Below are 26,882 nucleotides of genomic sequence, written 5' to 3'. Positions count from 1 at the left end.
AATGGTTTGAACGAGAGATGGAAAGCTGAATAGGAGGAGGTCTGAAAAAAAAGAAAGAAAGGCAGAAGAAAAAGGCAAATAATTCAAAAAGTATATTGAAAAAAATGAAAACCAATTGCAAAGTTGCTAGGAATAGGGCACTCTAGAAAAACAAAACATTTTACATAACAGTGAACTATCTCTTAAAAGCAAAACTATACCCAAGAACAATGTAGGTAAAAATATATCACATAAAACAGCTTATATGTAAAACCATGCTTCATCTAAATAAATAATTTTCATAAAAATATACTTTTTTGGAAGTATGTGCTATTTAGTAATCCTAAGGATCCATTTTAAGCAATAAGGGCCCGTCCCCTAGGATCATACAAATCCCGGTGCACACAAACAAACCAAGGGCACACATACATGTTAGGTTACATCAGCCAATTAATGAACAGAGTTTAGGTCTTTTGCTCTCAAACTAATTCCTGTTACAGTTAGAGCTGCATTATTTCCTGTCAGGTGATCTCTGAGGGAGCACACAGACAATCACTAAATGGTGGCTCAAGGGAAAAGATGTAAAAGGCCAATATTTACTGATATATATTTATTATTTATTACCAGTTTGGTAACGTCCTTTACAGGCCACTTAATATTATATAACCGGATACAATCTGTAGGTTAAGTATTCATTCTGAATATATACTTTTCCTTTAACACTAATCAGTGGAGAAATATAATGCAGCCTGTAATGTTTTATATGCAATACACATCTTTTACAACAGAGCTATTTGGTAAAAAGTCTACTACCCACAAAATTACCAAAAACACAGGATATCTTTTGTACAAGATAAACAATATGATTTATCCACAGTTGCCAATTTTTAAAATGCTTTCCTGGGAATTATCTTGGGTCCTTCACATTATATGTTACATATACTAATTGTAAATAATGTGTTTAAAAAAACACATATAATGGTTATAGTAGAATGTAGAATTTGCATCACTGTCAAGTCCTTTGACTGCCATGTGTTGTAGATTCTACATTTTTCCATTCCTTTGTAGCCTATAGGAAAACATGTTGCCTAGCAACATGAGCAGCACCCAAAGGGCTAAAACACTTAAAATCACTTTGGGTTTTACAATGATAGAAGACACTGTGATAAAGCAATAATTTCTAAGGGATATGTTAGTCATTTTTTAAAATCAGGGACAAATCCAAGAAGAAAAAGTATTCCTGGAACAAAAGGACCCCAAAAGGATCACAATGGTTTTATAGTGTTTTAAAGTGTTTATATAATTATTGCTAAAGATATTAAACACATTTTTTTCTAGCTGAATTCCTAAACAGTACAGGTATAGGACCCCTTATCCAGAATGCTCGGGACCAAGGGTATTCTGGATAAGGAGTCTTTCCGTAATTTGGATCTCCATACCTTAAGTCTACTAAAAAATCAATAAAACATTAACTAAACCCAATAGGATGTTTTGCCTCCAATAAGGATTATTTATATCTTAGTTAGGTTCAATTACAAGGTACTGTTTTTTTATTACAGAGAAAAAGGAAATCAGTTTTAAAATTCTAAATTATTTGATTAAAATGGAGTTTATGGGAGACGGGCTTTCCGTAATTCGGAGCTTTCTTGATAATGGGTTTGCGGATAAGGGATCCTATACCTGTACTATATTCCCTTTCTGATTACAGTTCAATATTCAATAGTACATCTAACATAGTGCTGGTAGGGATGATTTCTCTTGCATCTGTAAATACATTTGCATTTGTCTGGTTGTGAATAATTTCTTTACTTGCCTTTTCCATTAGGGAACACATAATTATAAGGACTATACCCAGGATTCATACTGTGAGTATGAAAGCAGACCAGTGAGAATTCCAATACAGGGAACTCATTCTGGCATAGAATATTATGTGTACCATTAGGAATGCTTGTTCTAACATTCAAATAAACAGTCAATTGATTTGCATAGCACTCTTCCCACAATGCGATGCAATACACAAGGCAATAATAACATTTTGCAGCTTTTATCATTATTCTGTAGGTTACAGCATATTAACAAGCACATTTTCTCTCATGTGTGAACAAATGCAGTAATTCTATTCCTGAAAACCCAATTATCTTAAATAATTCAGTTGCACAAATGAAAAAGATTCTTTCACCAATGAGACTGTGTATGTGTAAGTTACTGCATATTATGTTATTCAGTCCCTGCCCGGAGCAGGTCAGCCTGTTAAATGCACTAAGCATTAAGAACACTATGGTTCAGTGGTGAACTATCTGTACAGCTATCAAGAGGCAGTATCTAAATTCTTGAAAATTCAATTTGCATTGCCTCCACAGGAAAGCTGTTAGCAAGAATTGTTGACTAAAAAATAGCACTAAGGTATATTTTGGTGACAATCATGGAGCTATGATACAGTAGCCCTCACGATGGAATTAAGATTGCCACCTTTTGAAGAGGATCATATCAGCTAGACTTTGGTGGTTGGGCAGGTGGTGACACAAGGGGGAGGGCGATGCCGTAAAGTGATGGCAAGAGGGATGAAGCCATGGTGTAATGATCATAGCATTGGGGATTCTACATGGATCTGGGAAAACATGGGGTGAAACAGACATAGAATTAGGTGGATTAAGGTTTAAGTAATTTACAGGTAAACTTGTAACGCCGGCCCCAGCCTTGGCTGCGTGGCCTGGTGGCAACCCTAGATGGAAGCTGTAGTCCAGCTAAAATAACGATATTACAACCATTTTATTTTGTTTTTGAGAGACAGCAGCCAAAATAAATTAAAAGGATCTTTGTTTCACAGATTATCACAGAGGGCATTAAACACATTTATTCTAGCTCTAAACCCGTGCCTATACTATGGGGCTGATTTACTAATCCACGAATCCGAATCCCGAATGGGAAAAAATCGGATTGGAAACTAACATTTTGCGACTTTTTCGTATTTTTGCGATTTTTTTCATCACCGTTGCGACTTTTTCGTAGCCGTTACAACTTGCGCGAATTGTCGCGACTTTTTTATAGCCATTATGACTTCCGTGAATTGTCGCGACTTTTGCATAGCCATTATGACTTTCGTGAATTGTCGCGACTTTTGCATAGCCATTATGACATTCGTGAATTGTCGCGACTTTTGCATAGCCATTACGACTTTCGCAAATTGTCGTGATTTTTTCGTATTGAGCGAAGCAAAATACCGATCATCACGAAAAAAACGCATTTGGACGCTTTTCAGACATTCGTGGATTAGTAAATGTGCCCCTATATATCCTATTATTTCCAACTATTGCCTATCCCTTCTTGTTTTTTCTTATTCAGACACAGTAATTGCTACATTATCCATCCATTTCCTATACTAACCTGTAGGAGTGCAGGGATTACAATACTTAACATTTTGCCACAGAAACACTGTAAATACCCAATACCAAAATGATTACCCAAACATAAACATGGGAGCATTTTAGGGTGAAAATCACAAGCCAGGGCTTTTGGCATAGGTCATGAAAAATTAAAATCCTGCAGTTACTGGTCCTTTAAGTAAATATCATTACTAATAAATGAAACGTACACAAAAAGTAAGGTTCAAATCTATTTTCCACTATTGGATTATTTATAGCAGTGTTAGCTGCAAAAAGAAGACATCAAAGCCTTATTTTTAAACCAAGGCAAAAGCGTTTGATTGCTCTGCCGGATCTATATTAATTTTGCACAGGTGCACACTGCAGTACCCAACTCTCCCCTGCTGCACACCAGCCTCTGAATTAATTCACTGGAAAATCATCGCCAGGCTGAATGTCAAACAGTGCAAAGTGTTCCAAGATTTCTTGCTGACCTCAGTCCCTGTCCAGTGTCTCCCATGATAATCCTTATATGCATTCTGGGATCGCTGTGTTCCGAGCACTGCATGAGGTTACTTTGTCCAACAGCAAATGGGAAGCAGTTTCCGATTGTTGGTAAATCAAAAGGTATTTTACCCCTGTCACCTTCCTGTCATCTTAAAGAGAAAGATCACTAAAATACTTCAGCATCATCTAGACAATGCAGCCAGAATGCTAAATGTTGCTGATATATTAACACATGAACTGTCCTCTGCTATTCACCTTTCAATCTGACATGCCTTGTTGCTAGGGTCCCTGAAATCAGTATACAGTACAAGGAAACAAAGCAGTATAAAGTGAACCACCCTGTTACAAGAAATTTACTTAAATAACGGTGGCCAGAGGCCATACACAGGCATGTTTAAGCTGCCGATTTGGCCCCTTTAGACCAATTTGGCAGCTTATCTGCCTTTGTATTGGTCCCTCTGATGGGCCTACTTGACCAATATCTGGCCAAGAATTGTCAGCTGTCAATTGGGCAGGTTTGACTTTCCTGTCGAATTGAGAAGCACATTGGCTCCATGATGTGGTCCTTGCTCCGATGGCCTGTATCCTTGTTCTTGTGATCCTAGGGCCTTGCGTTCAAATTAGTACACTTTAGGTTGGCATATCGGGGAAAGATCCGCTTGTGCATATCTTCATGTGTATTGTTACCTTAACCGTTGCAGGGAGACAAGTATAATATCTTAATAAAGATGATATCACTGTAGATAAGCATAGCCCTCTTTATTAATTCTGGATTACAGATGAATAGGAATTCAGATGTAACATCACTATGGTGAACACGGGCTCATTTCCTGCAAAATGTTATCTCCAAGCATAAATTCACTTCATTGTGCTCAAAGATAATGAGTACTAGGCCTGTAAATGAAAAAACAACTGCCTTGCTAGTAGCAGAAGTTCGACATGCATGCAGTTTCCAGTTGGTAGATGCTGGGAGTTGATGTCACCATTTTTTTAAAGAGCAGGCACGCACTAAGCAAATCTTCAGGCAGAATTCTTGATTAAAAAGTAATTTTATTGGAGTACCGCCTTACATGTTTCATGTTCACAGACACTTAATCATAGGCAAATGAATAAGTGTCTGTGAACATGAAACGCATAAGGCTGTACCCCAATAAAGTTACGTTTGAATCAATTTTGTCCAAGAATTCTGCTCTTTTCCTGTGGTGACTTGTTGGACATATTTTATAATTGCATGATGCTGGGATTGTATTAACATTCAGTTAGGGCAACAGTGATATAAAGGGTTACTGTCTCCATCTTTCCTTACTGACACCATCTTGCCCTAGTATATCTGCCATTCGTCCAATATTTTAATTTTTCTATTCTGTTAATAACATTGACAACAAGCTTAATTTTTATCAGTCAGGCTGACAGAATACTACTAGCCAGGATTTTACACATGTCCGTTGTATATTTGTCCAGCAGCAGGAGAAAGTGGAAAAAGAGAAGTTGGGAGTTATAGTTCTACCACGAGGGAATTTGTTACAAGCTCCAAGACCATAGTGTTGGTCTGTAAGTATATGCAGAATTGGTTAAGGATAAAAGGAAGTCACAGAAGAGTGTGAAATACGGAAATTCACTTATTTAAATAGACATGAACTTTAAACAATTTGCGGTGGATTGTATTCATGTGTTTTCACAGAAAAGTGAAGTCAATTTGGTAGTGGTGTTCACAAGATTTGTTTTAGATACAAACACGTTTAGAGGGGTGATTATTAATATCATATTACTGTATTACGCTATTTTTTTATTTTTATTTTACTTTACCTCATAAGACCTCATCTGGGAAGACTGGACAGAGGAGGGCGCTCCAGAGTTAAGTATTTTTTGTTTAAACCAAAGCACAAGGTATTTGGAGTGGGCTATACATTTCACTCACACTAAAAAATTGTTTTGTTTCACTACTAGCCAGGTGGCAACCCTACTCATGCCAAGAGCCAATTTTGAGAGCCAATAATTTGTATAATATAATGCACACTTTAAAATGGCTTCTGAGGGCTAAACAAATGATGAAGTTCTTTCTAGGTATTTGACTATGCATGCCACTGTTTATGCGCATCATTAATTCCGACCGGCCGTGTGTACATAGCTTAAGGCTTTGTTTGCACAAGCATTTTACTAGAAACATTAATCTGACAATGTCAAATCGAATGTAAAATGTCCAGTTTACACAGAGTGTGATTTCGGGTCATTTTACAGGTCATTATTTAGAGCCTGATGACATCTAGAGGTCATTTGCACAAATGAAAAATGTTTTTTGCCTTCATGATAAATTAACGTAACTATGCAGTATTATAAACTGGAATGTTACTGGATTAAAAATATAGGGTCAAATTTATAAAAGGAGAACTAACCCTTGTATAGTGCCCCCTGCTGCCTCCTGTACTGCACCATAATCAAACCCCCACACAGCCATACTCCCTAATAAATATCATTAAGAGCTGCATGTCTGGGTTGACAACCATCATGTTTTGCTACGTTGTTTCTTGCTCCCTGGTCTTGATAGCCAATTGCTTTTCACAAATGAACACATTCATTATCTATAGGTGTCAGTACTCAGTGTAGCTAACACCCATATGAATCATTAATCCTTAATGCAGTAATTCCATCTTTAATGGCAAAATTTAAAATGCAGACAATTATTACACTGCCAAATAGAAAATATAGTATTATTGTATTAGGAGCAATATTTATTACTACAGCTCTTAAATTATAGCCATCAATAACACACAGTGTCTTACATCTATACCATGGTGAAAGGGACATGTTGTATTTAAGTTATATTTTAAGCTTGCCAACCTTTCCTTATCTGGCCAGTCCCACACACACATTTACATTTGATTATTTGAGAATTTATATAATTGATTATATATTTATACAGGGACTGTTTTTCCAGCAGCTTGCTTTACCAAAGTTAAAACTTCCACAAGGTTGCACGTTTTATTGGACAACTGACAGAAGATGTGCAGCTGAAGGGCTACAATGAATAGGCCATTGTGTCTTTATAATAAATAATGACTAAATTGGTAGTTTGCCTGTGCAAATATGGACAAGCAATTCCTATTTGTTTACATGTTTTAGTAGTTTTTAGGTTTGAGGCTGTAATCTGTATGTTCAGTATATACATCCATTTATTGTACAGCATTGTGAAATATGTTGGCACTTCCTAAATACGTGTAAATAATAATATATTTATAAGGATGTGAGCTTACATATTTTGGCCAAAGTGTGGTACTAACACCTCATTTTTTGTAAAAATTATTTTTAAAGGCAAACTAAGCGCTGGCAAACTTTCTTCTTCTTTGTGTATAGGTAATGGTTTTTTATCGTTTCTAGCAGCTGGTCAACTCCAGATTGTGGGTTAGACCGAGCGCTGGCACAATTGTGTGTTTCTAGCAGCTGGTCAACACTACAGCGTGGGTTAGACCGAGCGCTGGCGATTTCTTTCTGTGATTTATAAGGATGTGTCTGAAGAAGCCATATACAAGTATGGGGCCCATTATCAGGTGTTATCCACAAAGCTCTGAATTACGAGAAGGCCATCTTGTACAATTTTTAAAAATTATTTTTCTCCTTTTAACTTAACATTAACTTGGACTTGATCCCAACTAAGATATAACTAATCCTTATTGAAAGTAAAACAATCCTACTGGGTTTAATGTTTAAATTATTTTTAGTGGTTTCAAGGCATGGTGATCTAAATTATGGAAATACCCCTTATCTGAAAAACATTTTGTAATCTGGATTGTGTTGTTGCACGCTCACTGCACCCTATTTTTTCATGAAACAATATTTTAGTTATGCACATGGCTTCCATTTTTTCTATAAATGCATACAAGTGTTAGGGCCTACTTTTAAAGATGGAAAAAAAAAAAAAGAAAAGGTTTTCAGCTCATCCCGGCAGTATGAATATTTAATAAAGACAGCCTTTTAAAGGTGACATCTGGTAATCCTCTGTACACCAGATTAGCATATGGGATCAAAAGAGGCTTCAAAGCAGTTTGCTGCAGATGTGCCTAAACTGGCAATGTCGGTATGAGCACTGATCTAGGGCGCATGTACGCAAACAATATAGGGCACAGAGGTGCTAGTATAACAAAACCAAAGCCACTACATGTGTGGACTATACCATCCTATATCCAACAGGACCTGACTCCACCAAGAATTATTCTACAGATTTTATTAAAAACTAATAAAAATACAATCCTAAGATACAGTGTGTATTTCGCTTAATAAATCTAACCACATGGAATTGCAGCAGTCTTCCCCGATGTAACCCTGAATTGGGCTGCAGCTGCCTTTTTCAAGACATAAAAAAAATAATGGGAAGGGGACAGCAAACGAAGAATTAATTGTTGGGAATGGCTGGAATATGATGTCATGGTTTCCCAACTGATTTGCCATTGGCTGAGCATATCAGCATCTGCTGGGAGCTCAAGGCTGCACATTTGCCTGGGGTACGGACCTTTCACAGCGGCTTTGAATCATGGGCGGTTGTCGTGACAACGTGAGTAGTGTCAGCTTCTGATAACAGAATAATGAGCTTGTCTGATACAGCAGGGGATGCACGACTTAGAGGGTGCTATAATTATTAATACATCTTAGAAAGCGCCGCTTTCAAAGAAGCTTAATATAAAGCATTTTAGCCACAATGATAAAGTGTAAAGCACCAGAAAGGAACACTAATGTTTTTGTGTAAGTTCTCCATTGAAAGGCCAAGGTAAAAAGTATTAAATATGTTAAATCTGGTCTTGCGCTGATAAGGGCAATATCCTGAGCTTGTCACTACTGCCTTGCAAAGAGCGCTAAAATGAAACTGCCATTTAGTCAGGTACAACTAATGCACTGCATGGAGAATCTGAAGGTTATTTAAAGGAATATATTGCCATTAAAAGCCTATACAAGATAAAAATCGACTCCTGAAACAATGTTGCAAGGCAGCTGACTAACAGACCTGGAGTTAACTTGACTCCTGTAACATTGTCAGAAAAGCCAGAAAACAGAAAGATACAAACTGATACTGCTTTCATTTGCAATTCCAAAAACATTTAAAGCATAAAAAAAGGAAAGTTGTGCTCAGCCACTCAATTTTAAACCATTAGGCAAAGGTGCAATGAGGCTGTGACCACAAAATACATTTAAAAACAGTTAACATTGGTTGCAGGGTAGTTCAACTTTAAATTATCTTTTAATATGTTATATGTCTTCATTTTTTTATTTTGTATAATTTTTTAATTATTTGCCATCTGTCTATATCCAGCTTTCAAATGGAGGCCCCTGACCCCAGCAGCCAGTTTCTTATTGAAAACACTGCCTGGTTGCTAGGATAATTTAGACTTAGCAATCATATAGGTGCTGAAATTCCAAACTGGAGAGTTGAACAAGAACAAGTCAATTTTAAGGCAAACAACACCTTATATGTATGTTAGAAAGTTGCTTTTAATTAAATTTTCTTTCAAAATTGCTTATATATCTTCAATCTGAAAAGAGGTGGAGTTCCCCTTTAATTCTCACTCACTGTGCTTTACAAATGGAGTTAGGGAAAGCAGTGCTCATCCCCCCAGCTACAGGATTTACTTTTGCTGGGACTTCTCAATGTAGCACAAGGTTTCTGATCAGTAATTACCAAGTCAATTGAGTGCAGGTTCCAATATACACCAGAGATGGCACATAGTGTCACAACAGCTCCAGTAACAAAGAACGAAACACTGATCTGATTTGATGTATTATTTTTTTTTAATTTCCAGCTTAAGCTGAGGCTAGTTGTTTTAGCGTTTGTGTATTTGAAATACCAGGGTCTATTTTGCATCTCTGGATATAGAAAGCAACTGAAAAGATATTTAGAGAAGGTGAACTTTAATGTTCCTAAGCATAAATAGGGCAGCTTCTTAAGTGTTTCAGTTTTACAGATGGTGCAGATCCTTAAGTCACCTACTCAGACTCAGATAAACTGTAAATTTTGGGTACACAAGGGCATTTCTGACCACAGAACTGCCCTGAGGCAACACCTGTGATGCCGCCCCCCTTGCTCCCAGCACTTACCTTTTATTGTGCCGGGGGGGGGGGGTCCAGGGTGGGCCACTAGCGAAGAGAGCGCAATTGCATTCTCTGTCCTAGCAGAGCCAAATTTCCAGTTTAAAAAACAGAAATTCAGCTCTTAAAGTTACCAGGAGCTGCTTTTTGCCTCCCTCTAACCTGGAACAGCATTTACCCTTAGGCTATGAAAATAGAAATGCAGGACTTTGGCTAAGGCAAATATATACAAGTATTGGATCTGTTAACCAGAAAGCTCTGTATTACAGGAAGACCACCTCCTATAGACTCCATTTTAATCTAATAAATTACAATAATTTCCTTTTTCTCTGTAATGAAAAAACAGAAGCTTGTACTTGATGGTAACTGAGCTGCATGGATCCATATTGGTGGCAAAACAATCCTATTGTGTTAATTTAATGTTTACATTTTTTTAGTAGACTTGTATGGTGATCAGCATTACGGAAAGACCACTTATCAGGAAAATTCCAGGTCCCATACGTGTATATTAAATAATTAAGTTGTAGAAGTGGTAGACCCACATGCCACTTGTTTGCTTAAACTTTTGCCTTTTATTAACACACGCCAATGCCTGGTATTCTGCATTCTCTGCTTGAATAACGCATTAGGCTCTCTATACCATTTATTAAACAAGACACTGATTATAATCATGCACTGTGTTCTCCTATACCCATGGACATAACTCAGGGGGCCTTTCATTAATTAATATGCATGAAAAGCTATGATAGAACTACATGTTATTAGCTTTTGTCCTTGTCACAACACATGAAGTGATTATGTTAGACAAAACACATATATTTACCAGTTCTATGGTAAGAAGGTAGACTTTGTACCTATATAGGTTTTTACCTATAATATCTGTAAATAAATAAAACGTGAATATATATCTGTTTCTGATGAAAAATAACCAAGACATAAAAAGTTGTATAATAATAGTCCTGTTCAATTTAAACACGAAATTCAAATTCCTTTTTTTATTAAATAATTTGAAATTATTTTTTAGGGTGGCAGGTCCCCTTTAAATGATGGATGCATTTACAGATAGAGCAAGAAGCTGTGGTTTCTGAAGGCATCAGGATGCACTTCAAAGGTTTTAATCACTGACCTTGAGGTCCTACAATGTGACGCTGGCTCATTCACCCCAAACAAACCGTGCACTTTGTCACTGTGTCAGTCAAGATCTTGGGCCCTCTGCAGAAATGCTGGACCTAGTGACAGATGGCATTCATTGTGATTGGGGACATGATTTACATAATTACTGCTAGTGGAGCAAAGACTGCAACTGTCCCTTTGATAAAGTGTGAATTGGTTACTATCCCCCGATTACCCAATGCCAAATATAAAGACTGAGGTGACTACAAAAACCCCAGTGTCATAAGGGGTTTTCTCATTTCAGCACCGAATGAGATCCTTGGAGAAAGCTTTAAGAGCTGCTTTTGCTGATGAAAATAGTGACACCCACTTACAGATATTTTCCTGTCCCTAGTAGGAGTGTATTCCATGCAGTTGACTCTGTATTCCATACAGTGACTCTGCTGTACAGGCTGTGAAAAATATCATTGTAAATCCTAAGAACAAAAAGTAGATGGGCTGCGCTTTATAATAATTAGGCATCTACAACAAAGATGCACCAAACTTGAGATTTTAGGATTTAACCTAGAAGGATTTCAAGCTAATGCTTGAACACAAATCTGTATCTAATATGCAATTGACTCTAAAGGGGCTATAGGCAGTAAAAGATGGGTGGGAAGCCTTATAACGAGTTAAGGCAGCGGTTGTCAAACTTTTTTGGTTCAAGCCACTTTGAAGGCACAGCCTTTGATCAGGGCACCCTTTTGCTCATGTAATGAATACAGATAAGAAAATATAAACCAGCCATATCATTGTATCAATCATTCAGCCATATTTCCAAAAAATATCTTGGACGCAAATACTTATTCACCCCAAAACTTAAATGACCTTAATGCTGGGCTTTCACAAAGAAATGCAAATCTCCCCAATTTTTATAATAAATTACTTACAAAATGACCACCATTCAATGCCACTTATTCAAGCTCCCCTAAATCCTCCCCTGACACAGTCTAAGAACCCCTGAGTTTAGGATAGTGTTTATTTAAATGTCTTTGATACTACCGGATCAACAGATATGGATTCATGTACAGCTGCCTTGCCTTTATATGCCTGTGCTGCCTATACTGCCAGCAGAATTGCTAACAAGCCAAACTTTATGATCTAGGTCACAATTTTAAACAAAGAACTTGCCTTTAGGTCCTTAAAGCAAATCCTTTTCTATTCCCCCTTCAACTTTACGTTTTGGACAACAGCAACAGCAATGTCAGAAGCCAGGAGACTGGACACTCTAGTTAAACTGACACTGGATTTTTTTAGAGAGATTATACAGGTAAGCAATGCCTTCTCGGGAAACCTGTTATATGGAGAGCTCTGAATTACCAGGCCATCTCCCATAAAGCCCCTTTAAAAAATGATTACCTTTTTTCTGTAATAATAAAACAGTAGCTTGTACTTGATCCTAAATTAGCTTTATAAATCAATGCTGGCAAAACAATCCTATAATATTTTAATGTTATTTAGTAGACTTGAAAGTAGAATGAAAGTTCTAAATGAAACTTGGAGAATAAATCTTTACATTTACACATAGTTTGGGGATCCACCTAAAATGAATTGGACTTTATTTGGACAATCAAGGCCATAAAGTGGTTAACCTTTTAGTTTAGTTTTGTATGATGTAGAAAGTACTATTTTCAGACAATTTGCAATTGGCCTTCATTTTTTACTATTTGTGGTTTTTCAATTATTTCACTTTTTGTTCAGTAACTCTCCAGCTTAGAATTTCAGGAGCTATCTGGATGCAAAGGTTAGTGCAAATTAGCTTAGTGACCAGGCATTGGTTTGAATGAGAGACTGTTATATTTATAGGAGAGGACCTAAACAGAAAGAAAAGTAATAACAAAGTAACAATAAAATTAAAGCCTAACAGAGCAATTGCTGTTTGGCTGCTGGGGTCAGTGACCCCTATTTGAAAGACAGAAAAAAGACAGAAGAAGGAAAATTATTTAAAAACTATAAAAAACAATGAAGACCAACTGAAAAGTTGCTTAGAATTGGCCATTCTATGACATACTAAAAGCTAACTTAAAGGTGAACCACCCCTTCAATAATGACTTTTGCATAATTGTAACTTATAATATATTCACCATTACAATTAGGTTGGGGTTATGTGCACCCTGTAAGGGGGCAGGTTCTGTAATTATGTCACTTTCTGATTTTTTGGTTATATGCTATTGTGCTCTCTGCACTGGTGATGTGGCCCCCCTCCAACGTGAAAAAAATAAATGGGGGGGAGGGATTGGGGAAACATCAACTGAGACGGTGCTGCTGTTAGCTGCCTGTTAGCGGTGCTGTTTTTTTATAGATGGAAAGGGCAGACTGTGTAAAGAAACTATTTTTTATAAATGGAAAGGGCAGACTGGGTATTTGTTCTCCTAATGTCAGTGAAATCTGCATTTATGACAGTCATGGATACTGAGTAAATAATGAGTTATTTACTTGACAGGTGAATGTCAATCATTTCCTCCAATGACGATATACAGGTATAGGACCCATTATCCAGAATGCTCAGGACCAAGGGTATTCCGGATAAGGGGTCTTTCCGTAATTTGGATCTCCATACCTTAAGTCTTCTAAAAAATCAATAAAACATTAATTAACCCTAATAGGATTGTTTTGCATCCAATAAGAGGTAATTATATCTTAGTTGGGATCAATTACAAGGTACTGTTTTATTACTACAGAGAAAAAGGAAATTCGTTTTAAAATTCTGAATTATTTGATTAAAATGGAGTCTATGGGAGATTGGCTTTCCGTAATTCGGAGCTTTCTGGATAACGGGTTTCCGGATAAGGGGTCCGATACCTGTACAAAGAAATAACACTACCTTGAACTCAGGATGGGCCTACCTCTCATATCTCAGTTTGTAAGGGATCAGGTATCTTGAAACAAAAAATACATATTTCAAAATTCTACATTATTAAATATATTACATATACATCAATTTATATAGAACAGGCATATTCAGCAGCACTTTACAAAAATTATATATACGTCATTTCTTGCCTCGGTGCATCTTTCACTATCACATTATGGTCAATTTTATCAGAAGCCAATTACGTTCTTGTGTGCTTTTGAATTGTGGTTGGAAACCTGAATACCTAGAGAAAATTTGCACAGGGAGAACACACAAAATTCATTAGAGATAGTGACCTGTCTAGAATCAATCATAAAGTTGTTGGCCATACATGCCCATATCGGGTTGGGCAGTTTAAGGTGATTTCAAGCATACTGCGCAACAATCTATCCTTATGGCAAAGCTATGGGGCATTTTGACAGATGATCATGCAATCCTGAACTGTAGATTGTCTGACATGATGGAACATTTCCATACAGTAGGTCAGCACTTCCCGCTCTTCCTAAATTAATGGAACAATAGCAAAGTAGTTATACACATGTATGGTATCCATATATTTGATCTGTGTATGGCTAGAATGAGACCATAGTACTGCAAGGCAGCAATGCAAACAGCTCTGTTATCCAAAATAAACAATAGAGAGATAACACAACAATTTTGCTCCAACATTTCAAAAAACATAGATACACATACTTCATGGGCAGATTTAAACAAGGAAGTGATGATTGTGGTGGCACCTTTTGTTCTTAAAGGGATCACCTTGATCTTTATTAGACTTATGACATTCCCTGCTGTACACCTTGCTCTGATCTCAAATTGGGGTCTCGCTGTGTGAGCTGCACATGTCTTGGGAAATCTTCTGAATCCTTCAGAAACGTAATTAATCAGAAGGTAGGAAAAGCCTAAGAATATTCCTGTAACACAGATGGATAGTATGTTCTTTTGATAATCAGTCAATGTCTCTGTGCTATATTGGTTCTTAACAGTTTTGGTCTTTGTACTTAACAGTGTTGTTGTTATTGTTTAACTTAAAAAGAAAGCTTTTTGTCTTTATTATATTCTTAAATAGCTTTTACTGGGGTCTTCACTACAGTATGGTAAGGTCTTTGGAGTTTTTACATTTTTTTCGTCATTTTACAAAACTAAAATTGATTTAATCCCCACGATTGCTTCTGTTCTTGACAACTAGCAACTGTCCCTGGGCATTAGGGAGAAGTGGCAAGCAGCGGTGATAGGCAAATAGTGTGAAACGAAGCAAAAGTCTTCCCTAACAAGCTTGGATTGGAAATAAATAAACACGTACTTAATTTGCAACATGGTGTCATTTTCATGGTATTTCAGTCTACATATGAAAACTAGACCCTGGGTTACTAGGAGTTTTGGTTTTATAACCAAATTGCCAGGTTGCAAGTGAAATAATTATTGTTTTTTGGTTATTTAAACAGAAACTATCACAAACAGAAAACTGCCTAATGCCGTGGATTTCATTTTGGTTCAAACACTCCCTTACCTCACATCAAGGCTATGAAAAAAAACGAAGAAAAAAAGAATCAGGTAGTATCAGCCATCCTGCTTCTGTATCATTCCAACAATATAGAGGTTAGCAAATAAAGACTTAGCCCAAATGGGCCTTTAGGGTAATGGCTTACAGAATGTTTTCACTGTCACTGCCATCCAATGGTGGTCAATGAAGGACAGAACTCACTGTCTGCTTAATAGCACACATAATGTTATGTAATGTAAATGCCCTGGCTAACACACAGGGCAATGACAAGCAGACCTGAGGCTAGAAATGCTCAACAGAGAGTTTTGGCATCTACATGCATCAGCCAAAGCATTTTCCGTTAAATAACTTTACAAGAAGTGAGAGTAGGACAGGTTTTGACCCCAATGTTTTCCTACTGTTTTAAACATTGATGTTTAAAACACCCCCATAGCCTTAGCTTGGTCTTCCAGAAATATCAAGCAAAAATGTATTGACCCAAGATTTCATTATAACCATCTTATCCACTTTTAGACCCCATTGGAAGGCCAGAGCCCCGTTTGGGAACCTATGCCCCAGTGTATTGATAATTACATAGTTACAAATTTTATTGGGGTTGAAAAAAGACAATCAAGTACATCAAGTTAACCCTCTCCAAATCCTCTTCCAATACACATATACAGTATACACATAACTATGTAGACATATATAACATATATACCAATTCTCATACCAAACTAACTGCACATCTTCATCATCACAGTTCTGAATGTCTTGGAAGGTTGTGCGTCATTTAATACTAAAGAGTTTAGATTCCGTCATAAGCTCTCAATAGCAAACAGCTGTTCTCCACGATATCAGTTATAATGTCTAATAAACTTGAAAAAAATGAATAGTTGCCTTTATTTAGTGACTTCACTTTTCCTTTAAGAATTATAACTGATTGCAGCAGAAAACAGATGGCTATGCTATGGGATTGATATACCGTAGCTCAGAAATATTTAGGGGGGAAAAAAAATCTTCCTCGGTACGGTAACACATATTTCTGCAGTTTACATGGGGGATGGGTGGAATGTTAAATGATTTCACCAAGAGAAAATGTTTTTAATACAAATTACAGATTCCAGCTTTACTCACAACCAGAGAGTAAGGGGCACAGGAAGCAATGAAATCAGCATTCCGGTAAAAGGGATTTAGAAAATCATGCTTGGAGAAAGTGTCTGATGGAGGGCACAAGCAGGAGAACCAAAAGGCAACACACAGTGTAACATATTCCCACAGAACTAGAGCACAATAGGAAACTGCCTGACACACCTAAATAGGCTACGCAATCCAAGGTTACTTATGCACATGAAATGCAGCTGCAAAGGGACCTACTGAAATAGGGACAAAAGTGATATCCCTGAGATTAGAAATCCTACTGCATTGCTAGGGAAGGGCAACTCGTAATAATATAAGTAACTGGGGAAGTGGACTCCAAAACTAGTTCTTACAACTATTGCTGAGGTGTTGAAAAAATGGCAACAGTCACTTTGCACCTTCCTTTCACTTGTGCATTTTGGCAAAAAAGTGCCTCTAGCAGTACACCCACTGACACTGGGAAACCCTGAATATACCACCACCCTGCAGGGTTCCCATAGGCATGAGTCAACAGACACAGTCTACTTGTGCCTAAAGAATTACACCAAGACATCAAAAATATGTAGAAAACTCAAATATAAAAATCTGGCACCCAAAAACTGGCAAAACTTCTATATCAGTTGTGGACAAGTGCATTATCAGCTTTTTACGCTGTTTTATTTTTTAAGAATATTTTTAAACAGTACTAAACGAACTGAATAATGAGATTTTTACAAAGATTTTTTACAATTTAAGTTTTTTCAGAAATAAGCAAGCAATTGAGATTTTCAAATTTATATTTGCCTTGTTATTTTTCCTTTGATAACAATGATTGCTTATTACACCCGCTGGGGTGTGAAACAAAGGTCTTCTATTTCCTATTATTGTAGACGTGTCCCACATTTGGCGTAAAGAATAAGTAAGACTTAATTTAATTTAAAATCCCTATAAAGACTCTAAAAAAACCCAGTGATGTTGCTATGGGCAACATCAAGAGTGATGTTTATCTCCAATGTTAATAAACAAATGAGTCTGATGTCCTTTCTAAAACAGAAGCTGAATGATTCTTCAGGAATCAGTGGGGGGAATTCCACCCCCGTTAGTATACTGGGCCTTCCAAACCAGTAAAAGGGCTGTCTATTGCACATTCTTTCTGCCTCCTGCTCCAATGGAAACCAGTCAGCCATGCGCAGTAGACAGCTAATTGACCGGCTTCCCATTCAAAGCAGAAGGAAGGTTGGTCCATGAGCTGAACCTTGAAGCTGGACGACGATGCTCAACCATAAGCAGGTTCATGCAATGCATTATGCAGAAGTCATTTTTTTCTGGAAGCAGCAGTGTTAAATACTATACTGATGCCATTTTACAAATGACATTACCAGATAACAGCATTAAATTTACAAGTACAATTGTGTCATGAATACAAGAAATATTTTGACACATTTTCCAGTTAACACGATACGTCTTTGATCCACGTCCAATTTATTAAACACTCTGTGTCTTTTTGTACTTTTTTTCTTTTGCAAACACCAAACAATATCACTGATGCACAAAACAACAAATACTCTAGATTTTTAACCCTCTCTAACTTCCCAGCTAGTGGCTGACCATGTATAAGTCCAGCTGTGCAAGAATGATGGGAGATATAGATCAGCATCAGTGAGACAGTAATGTATATTTTGGAGATAACTGCTTTATATTTTCTCATTGGATAAAACGGTTTGTATCTAAATAGGCTTAATGCAATCTACAAGTCCTGAGCACTTGAAGTATGCAGTACTAAACTCACCAATTGGCCACAAGATCCCCTGCTTCTGTTTAACCCCCCACACACACACACAACTGTCTTTTCACATTTGAAATGTATTCCCCAAACCATTGCATAATTTCTCTCCTGATCTTCTTTCTCCAACATTCCTCCAAATAACACCCCATGACTGCATTCGAAGAATTTCCTAAATTGTTCTTCTTTTCCAGATACTTTTAAACTTGGCAAGAGAGGTTATCCATACATAGAAAGATTTACTTATTTAGCCATGTTATTTAAATCAGCAGATTTTTGCCCAGTACAGCAACAGAGAAAGGCCAATCAAAATGTTTGGACCTCGGATTAACAATCGGCTAAATGTGCTATGCTGACAGCTGTTAATGTGACCTGATGTGGTGTCACAGTCTAAAGGAATTTTGCAACCAATATCTAAACCCAGCCAAAAAGGTATTGAAGGAGAAGGGGAGTTTTTATATGAGCCATGAATGTTTGTAGACCTCAACTTATATTATATATTATATTTATTACATTACATTACATTAACATTTATTTATAAAGTGCCAACATATTCCGCAGCGCTGTACAATAAGTGGGACATGCAGAGTAACATATAAAGCAATCAATAACCGATACAAGAGGAGAAGAGAGCCCTGCCCAAAAGAGCTTACAATCTACAATCTTTATAAATATCAGCTGTACTTCTTGCTCATAAATTGCTAGTATAAAGACAGCAAGGTTCTCTACACTAGAATAGTCAAAATTACTTTTCAAAATCTAGAAATCATTCTCTTAAAGCAGCACTATATCAAGGGGCTTTTTAGCATGAGGCATGCTGAAAAACCTCAATAGGCACAAATTGCTTAATAATGACACTATGTCATTATTGGGCATTGCTTCTCAACAGCTGCCCAGAGTACACTGAGCATGTGCAGTGTCACTGACACTCCTAACAGGATATAAGATGGTAACCCTCTCATTATTTATGTTATAAATATTGGAAAACTTTTGACTGGTGCAGTAAGTTTAGTATATAAAATACAGTTTTTATATCCATAATTGTTTATATGGTTTAGTTCTTCTTTAAAGTGAACCATTTTTCTGCATTCTTTTGTAAACTGTACCCATGTGTTTTCTCTGTAAGACTGTGAAGAATATGGGTATTTTCCATGTGCTGCTAAGCTTAATTCCATCTCTGACTCTTTCCTATTGCCCATTCCCACAGTGACATTAATTCACGACCCCTTTAGCACTAGACTATGCCCTATGTTAGAGGCCTGACAGTTTATGACTATGGAGCCTTGAGAGAAACAATACCCCTCTTTTTTTTACATTAAATTTGGCATATGTTATAAGGTTTTAATAAATATAAATGTATTTTTCATGCAAACATTCCATAGATTAAAATTAAACTATGATAGTCTGTATATGATGGGTTCTGGGACATTAAGTCTGGAAATTGACGAGAATCCATCACTTTACAATGGAGAACGTTGAGGAAGTGTTTAATTACACTGTGAGCCTAAGGGAGGGCCAGGAACTAACCCCAGCAAGCACACTGACAGTAATGGTTCAGTGGTGGGGGTTGTGTTAAAAATATTGTTTATGCAACTATTTTACATATACCCAACTAACTTACTAAGCTAAAGCCAAATGTATTTTCCTTTTTATGTACTAACAGAGCAAGTAGGAAAAACAAAGTAAGAGGAAACATTACACGTGGCATTAGTATTGTTAGGGAGTGTACAAAAACAAACACATTTTCCTACATGAGCTCTGGGTAGTGGCCATAGTTTTTCTGCATGATAAGGCTGCATGCAATTTTTCAGATATAGTGTAGGAAGATTATTTTATTCTTTGTTGGCATTATTGTTCTTTAACAGTTTTTTTTTAAAAAGGAGGAAAATTGGATGTTTGTTATGTTAATCTATTCCATGCACCTGATTAATATTTACTATGAATAAAACTGAACTTTTGTGACAGTCTGCCAACTGCTGATGAAAAAAAAAATCTTCATTATGTGTTCTCATGCTTCAGTCACTGGAGGTATCACTTTGCCCAGCTCGGCTCTGTTGTTGGCTCTGCCCATAAATATTAAGCACCCAGCCCACTCAGCTGTCAGTTTAGATACCAGCATCAGTTGGTATGGCGGGATGGGGTTACAGTGAAACTGGAATGAGAACAAAAGAGCAATACCTGTATGACACTGATCTCTGCTGAATCATGAATATGCCATGAGTAATTAGAGCACCGGCTAATGACATTTTACTATGCCTCGCTATTAACCCCTAATTTGCAATGTATTCCTGAGCTTTGGATCAGCCAGGGATGCTGCCAGTCTCAGTTTTCTCCGTCAGCGTTTTTTCATCTGTGAAGAAAATGCAGCAAAAGGGGAAGCACTTATATGGGTTTGGTAAGCTATAGCAACCAATCAGATATCTTCTTGTACCTGCACCAAAACCTTAAAGTGATACCGACACTAAAAAAACTACTCTTTAATACATTAATGTGCATAAAAAGTTGCCTATAGGTCATGTTAATCGTTTTTCGCTGACAGGTTTGTTTTTGTAAGTAATTGTTACTTGAAGTTCCTAAACCTGACTGTTTTGCCAACCTGGCTGCCCCTTCTCAGCCAGTCAGTTACAGCTTCTAATGCTAACGGACTCCTGCTGCACAAATATGGCAGCCCCCTCATAGAGGAACATGGGGGATCAGATAGATAATGTGAGAGCATTGGGCAAACACTTCTATGGCAAAAATTCTAAATGCATATAAAGAAAATGTTATGACAGTTGCAAAAAAAAAATTCTGGTGTCAGTATATTTTTAAAGGCTAACATCTGATTGTTGCATAATGAAAGGTTATTTTTACAAAAATATTTCTAAAAGAACAGCATATTCAACATGATAACTAATGGTTACATGTACTGGGAGATGTAGTCCAACAACAACTGTATTCTTAAAGAAACATTGCACAATAATCTCTTTGGGGCTAGTAGCCAAACTGATGCAAAAGGATCCTCCAACGAGAACCTGGCTGACTCTTTTGCACCCCCTAATTCTACAAATTAGAAATCATAAAAGAGGACATATACCTTCCATAGCATTGTTGGGCTGCCCACATTTCTCCTGCATATGAGAGCTGTAGCCCAAAAACCACAGTGATGAATTCTTAAAGTCACACCACACAATAAAACTTTTTCCTCAAGGGCAAGTGGTCCAGTTTAGCAAAAGGATTCATTGAGAATGAGAATCCTGACTGACTCCAGTGCTCCTCCCAACTCTCCAAATCTTAAAGAGGACCTATACCTTCCAGCAGTGTTGCTCCACCCAAATTTCTCCTGCATGTGAGACATATAACTCATAAATCACAGCAATGGATTCCTAAAATCACACCGCACAATAAAACTTAGTAGTTTTGGGAAGGTTTATGTGCCATTCAGAATACAGTTTGCGGCTGTGCCCTGGATCTTGAAGATCTACATAAAAAGCGGCTATTTAATTGGGAACCCCTGGGACAGGTCTCTAACCCACTACTACACAGGTTTCCTTGGGAAATCTCATATATGGCAATGTCAGCTTTGTGGAAATGCTTAATGATACGGAAATGCACAGAGATGTTATTGGCAGTGCAGGACGGGGTCTCTCATCATGTTTCCCAATACTGACTTGTGTGGGTCTTGGGAAATGGTCCCTTCTTATCATCTATTCACTGTTTGTTGTAACCTTTTAAGTATAAGTATAAGTATAAGATTGATTGGCTGGTGCTGTTGGATAATGAACAGAATGAAAGGAGGAGCATAAAACTCATTATCATCTCATTATCTCATCTAATTATCTCATCTCCTTCATCCTTTCCACATTATATCCATCAGTGCTGGCGGATCAGCATCTGAAATCCATAGCTCATATAGCTATCCATCATTCCTCTTTGACAGACTGACATATCTCATTTTGAAAGGAAACTAGATAAGTGTTGTCCTACATCCAAACACCAAACTACAACTCTCACAGCTCCTACCAACAGCCGTCACTGAAGACTCAAGAATGTTTTTTACCTACAATGCATTGCTTATTCCCAAATTTCCAGCCTATCTGAATGCATGTTCTACCCCAACCCGTGGCTCCCAAGCTACATGTTGCTCACCACTGCCTTTAATGTTGCTGTCAGTGGCCTCAAAGCAGGTGCTTATTTTTCAATTTCTGCCATGGAGTAAAGGTTTGTGGCAAAAAAATATAGATTTACTTGAAACCGAGCCTTCTGCAGACTACCTGGGACTACCAAATAGCCAATCACAGCCTTTATTTGGCAACTCCTAGAAACTTTTTACAGGTAAAATAGGTTGGGGACCCATGGCAGATTTACTTAAAAAAACTAGAGGGGGGAACTGAGATCCTTTAGGGAGTAGAGGGGAAATACACATTTTTGTAAAATATTCAGCTCACAGAAAAAATCTGTATGGAATAAAACTTCTCATAAATGGGAAAAAATATTTGCACTTGTGGAAAAAACCTCTTTTAAGTACATTTGCACAGGAACAAAATGCAGAGCTTTAATAAATGCACCCCAGTTTGTATCTAAATGCACATTAGCATTTTATCTCACTCCAGTAGTTTGTGGCTACTCGCTTTAAATAACACAAGAAGATGCAGCAGGGGAGTGAAATATTGTAAGGGTGTCATGCTAAAGGAAATCTATACCTGAAGTGCGTGTTGCTTCAATGTGAAAGGGCACTGGACATATTTATAAATATTAATGTAGCATTTCTCATCCTTAGCACAATGCCAATATTTTTTTAAATAGTATGCACATTTTTAGCAGCTAATTAGATTTCTTCATAAATGGTAAAGTGTTACCTCAAAATATCACACTATGTTTTACAGGATTTTATACAGGAGCAGATTCAAGTTCAGTTATTTGGGTTTCTTTTAGGAAGCTGCAAGCAGAAACTCTGAATAAGTGTTATTCATAAAAGCTTTTATTTATATTGCCGTAAATGCTTAAAACCCTTAATTTACACTTCAATGTGTTCATTGTATGCAAAATCTGCAATTCTGAATGTTAACTTTTCAAAAGCTAAATATGGCTGCCACATGAACATGAGGAGAGGAGGAAAAGCAGACAATGCATTAGAGACCTCTAGTGGAAAGGATACACTTAAAACAAACAATAATATATACCTAGGTTACCATTCCATCAGGTCAGTTAAATACTGTGAACAATACCTCATTAATTAAAGCAGAAAGGTAAAAAAGTCTATAAGAATAGACTTTATCTGGGTCCCATTTAAAAAAGTTTAGGAAACCATGAAAATCTACTATACAAAGCAAGCACATTAGGGGAGTAGAGAGGAAAGTACTTGTCTATAACCTAGCCTTCAGCTAAAGAATATGTTAACAGTTTGGTATTTGAAGTCTATTAGGAGCTTCCTAGGGGCCAATAGTTGGCATGCTGCTAGGAGGGTTGATGGCAGTAGGTATATACTAATAAATACCAGCGAGCTCATAAGTGAGTGAGGCACTGCTCCAAACCCTCACGTCAGTCCCTAAGCAATGCAGCACAGACAACTATTAAGATTCAGATCTGGAACAATAATATATGGACCTTTGGCTGAGAAACCAAACAGCTGATGTCTGCAAGAGACTTGTGGGAGCTGCAGTTTAACAAAAGGGGAATGGCCATAAGCTAGAAGTCTGCAATGCCTGTTTTAACCAAGGCCCCTCAAATAAAGACAACCCTGCAACTGTGTCAAAGGCCAACACAGAATTTTCAGAATATTTAATTTACAACAAATTATTTTTCCTACGCACGCTTAGAGTGCAGGTTGGTTGAAGTGGGCAGGCAGCAAAAGGGGGCAGCCATGGGGCGCCCTATTCAGAAATTCAGCCCTGTAGAGAACTGTAAAGAAGAAAGTAGTGTCTTGGCTATTATGTTAGACATCCATTCACCCCAGCCTTTATAGATTACATTTTGGCTAACTAAAGACATTAGAAACAATTTTTATTTTGCACAGTCTATTTATTTTATCCAGTTTAATTTTTTCACTGAATTATTCCTTTAAGCAGTCCAAGTAAAATGTGAATCTGCATTAAAAAATTTACAACTGATCAGCTTGTTAACCATATTACAAGTAATGCTTTGCCTCTTTTGACGCCCTAGAACATAAGCTACCAAATTGTTTATATGAAATTATAAATTTATGAGCAATGGAGAACATCCTCTCTTATATAAAATAAATTATAGTGGTGGTTAGGAAGCTGCACATTATCTTTGGGAGAGCAGTAAATGGGAACAAATCCTCTCCTTGTTTATATACTATAATCATTTTTATTTTAGTTCAAGTATTTTTAGGGATCTTGTAATCTAATGTTTACATAAATTTGGGCACAGAAAGTAGAATATAATACATGTATGGGATCCATTATCTGGAACCTGTTATCCAGAAAGTTCTGAATTACAGTAATGCCATCTCCCACCGACTATTTTAAACAAATCATTGACATTTTTAAAAATGATTTCCCTTTTCTCTATAATAATAAAACAGTACATTGTACTTAACTAACATATAATTAATCCTTATTGGAGTTATACGCAGATCAAAGATGCAATTGGTTTACACTGCAGTCACCCCCAAAATATAGGCACATTACGTCCAAACAGAAAATAAGGCAAACAATAAAGGTCTGTGCCTACCAAAACAGACATGAGGTCCATATGCACTGGACTAACAACCATGGGATGAATAAACCATAATAAGAAAATGGGGACACCACAAGAATAAAAAAAAAAACAATGTATACCAGCTTCCTATTAAAAGATCCCTTAGAAATATTAATTTGAATAGAAAGTAAGCAAACAAAATTGGTTATGTTTTAGAGTTCACCCAGCTTACTAAACTGCGGAATTTGACATTTTTGGGGGATGTTTCAGTCAAATGTTAATATTTTTGGGAAGTGGGAGAACAGACAAATTTCACACAAATTGCACCCTGTTTGGGATCAAAGTCAGGGTACCATATTTACATTGAATCAATGGAACAACAAGTACACACCTGCATATCAGGTTCCCTAACCTCCATGGATTAAGCAGGAGCTGCAAACAGCTGAATATTATGGCATATGTTATCCTTCTACAGCCTGAGGGTCATATTCGGACAGCCAATGTAAACATCATACTCCATGTACTGGTAATTATTGACTTAAAACTACAAATAGTTAACAGGTGCAGGTTTATCGCAGGGAAAAGAAATGCAACAGTTCAACAAGTTGTACTTTCCACAAGACCGGAAACTAAATATGTTGTTATCTGGTGTAACTGGAAGAAGGTTAGAAATCCGAGCAGTTGATAGCAGCTGTCAGCCTCGCTGTTATTACCACTGGCACCGCTCAACCTGAACAGATGACTTCCATAACCCACAGGAATGACAATGTTTTTTTTTTTCCAGGGACAATGCCCCAGTGTGCTGCCCCTTGTGACCGTGGCTCCTTGGCGATCTGAGCAGTATCAGAAGGCAAGAGGTTTTCTGAAATTGGAATGTCAATCAGAACGGGCTTCAGCCAAAGTGTATTGTATCAGTATCATGGAGAAGACCTCTCTGACATCTGGAGTCAGCTGGATCGTCCCACATCCAAGATCTATGACTAATAATGAAACACAGTACAGATGCTAATTATTCAGCGTGCAGTAAGCCTTTTGGCCCCTGACCCAACTCTGGCTTAAATTCACATTATCCGGACCTTATTCTATTTAATACCTGCCAGCTCCTGCCTGGGAGTGTCCAGTTATTTCACTTACAGTTATTCAGAGAAAATATCCTGTTTTTCTCGTTCTAACAAAATGAGTAAGATATCTCTTCCTGTGATGTAATGCCACTGACACTTCATTAAAAATAAAATCAAGTCTTAGTTTTCCCTATTAAACCACTGTGTTTCACCATTAATGAGCAATATTCCCTGCTGGCTATGTTAACCATGCATTGCTAATTGTTATTATTTTATTGTTAGCTTCCTGCTCTTTACACTGCATGGAATAATTGGCAAAAAAGATAAAATAATGGCAATGGCTTGTAAGGCGTTTTAATCAATGCATATCATGGTATTTCAATCAAATTCAAACGTGACAGTAGTTTCTCCCAAGGAAATAACAGTTACTTTACTGTAAATATTACAGCTAATAAGCATGTACCTGAAGCAATATCTGCATAAAGCCAGTGAATTTAGAAGTTTATTATGTTAATCCTTTAAACACCAAAGTTGAAACAAGATGGCAAGGGATTAGGGCCAGATATCTATCTTATTTATTAAAGGTAAAATATGTCCTCGGTACCCCTTTAGCTGGCCCTTATGGTCACGTTATAAGGAACATTTAGATGGCCAGGGTCCTCTCAGAAAGAACCTTAGTAATGTTCAATCTGCTACTAGCACACAACGCTTGTTGTCACCCTTGTGTCATCACTGCCCCACAGTGGCAACCATAGTTATGGCCTACCTTAAATGAGGGCAATTTTGCAGCTTGCACAAGGATATTTCCTTTCCATGTGGCTCTCACTAAAAAATAGGATCCCATGTAAATTATTGTCTTTATCCTGAG

General features: G+C 37.2%; 1 protein-coding gene and 1 long non-coding RNA gene across 3 annotated transcripts in view; one reads left to right on the top strand and one right to left on the bottom strand.

Annotated features, from left to right (window-relative positions):
- pak3 (p21 protein (Cdc42/Rac)-activated kinase 3) overlaps positions 1-26,882 on the bottom strand; it is a 121,960-nt gene that overhangs the window by 69,389 nt on the left and 25,689 nt on the right. The window lies entirely within an intron of this gene.
- Positions 8,321-26,212, top strand: LOC105948187. The gene is made up of 3 exons (XR_001171591.2): positions 8,321-8,394; positions 15,372-15,480; positions 25,738-26,212. It is a non-coding gene; the product is annotated as an uncharacterized LOC105948187 (long non-coding RNA).

Source organism: Xenopus tropicalis, chromosome 8 (genome assembly GCF_000004195.4).
Source record: "Xenopus tropicalis strain Nigerian chromosome 8, UCB_Xtro_10.0, whole genome shotgun sequence".
NCBI lineage: Eukaryota > Metazoa > Chordata > Amphibia > Anura > Pipidae > Xenopus > Xenopus tropicalis.
Note: the sequence above shows the minus strand (reverse complement) of the source record. Positions and strands in the feature narration are given on the sequence as shown.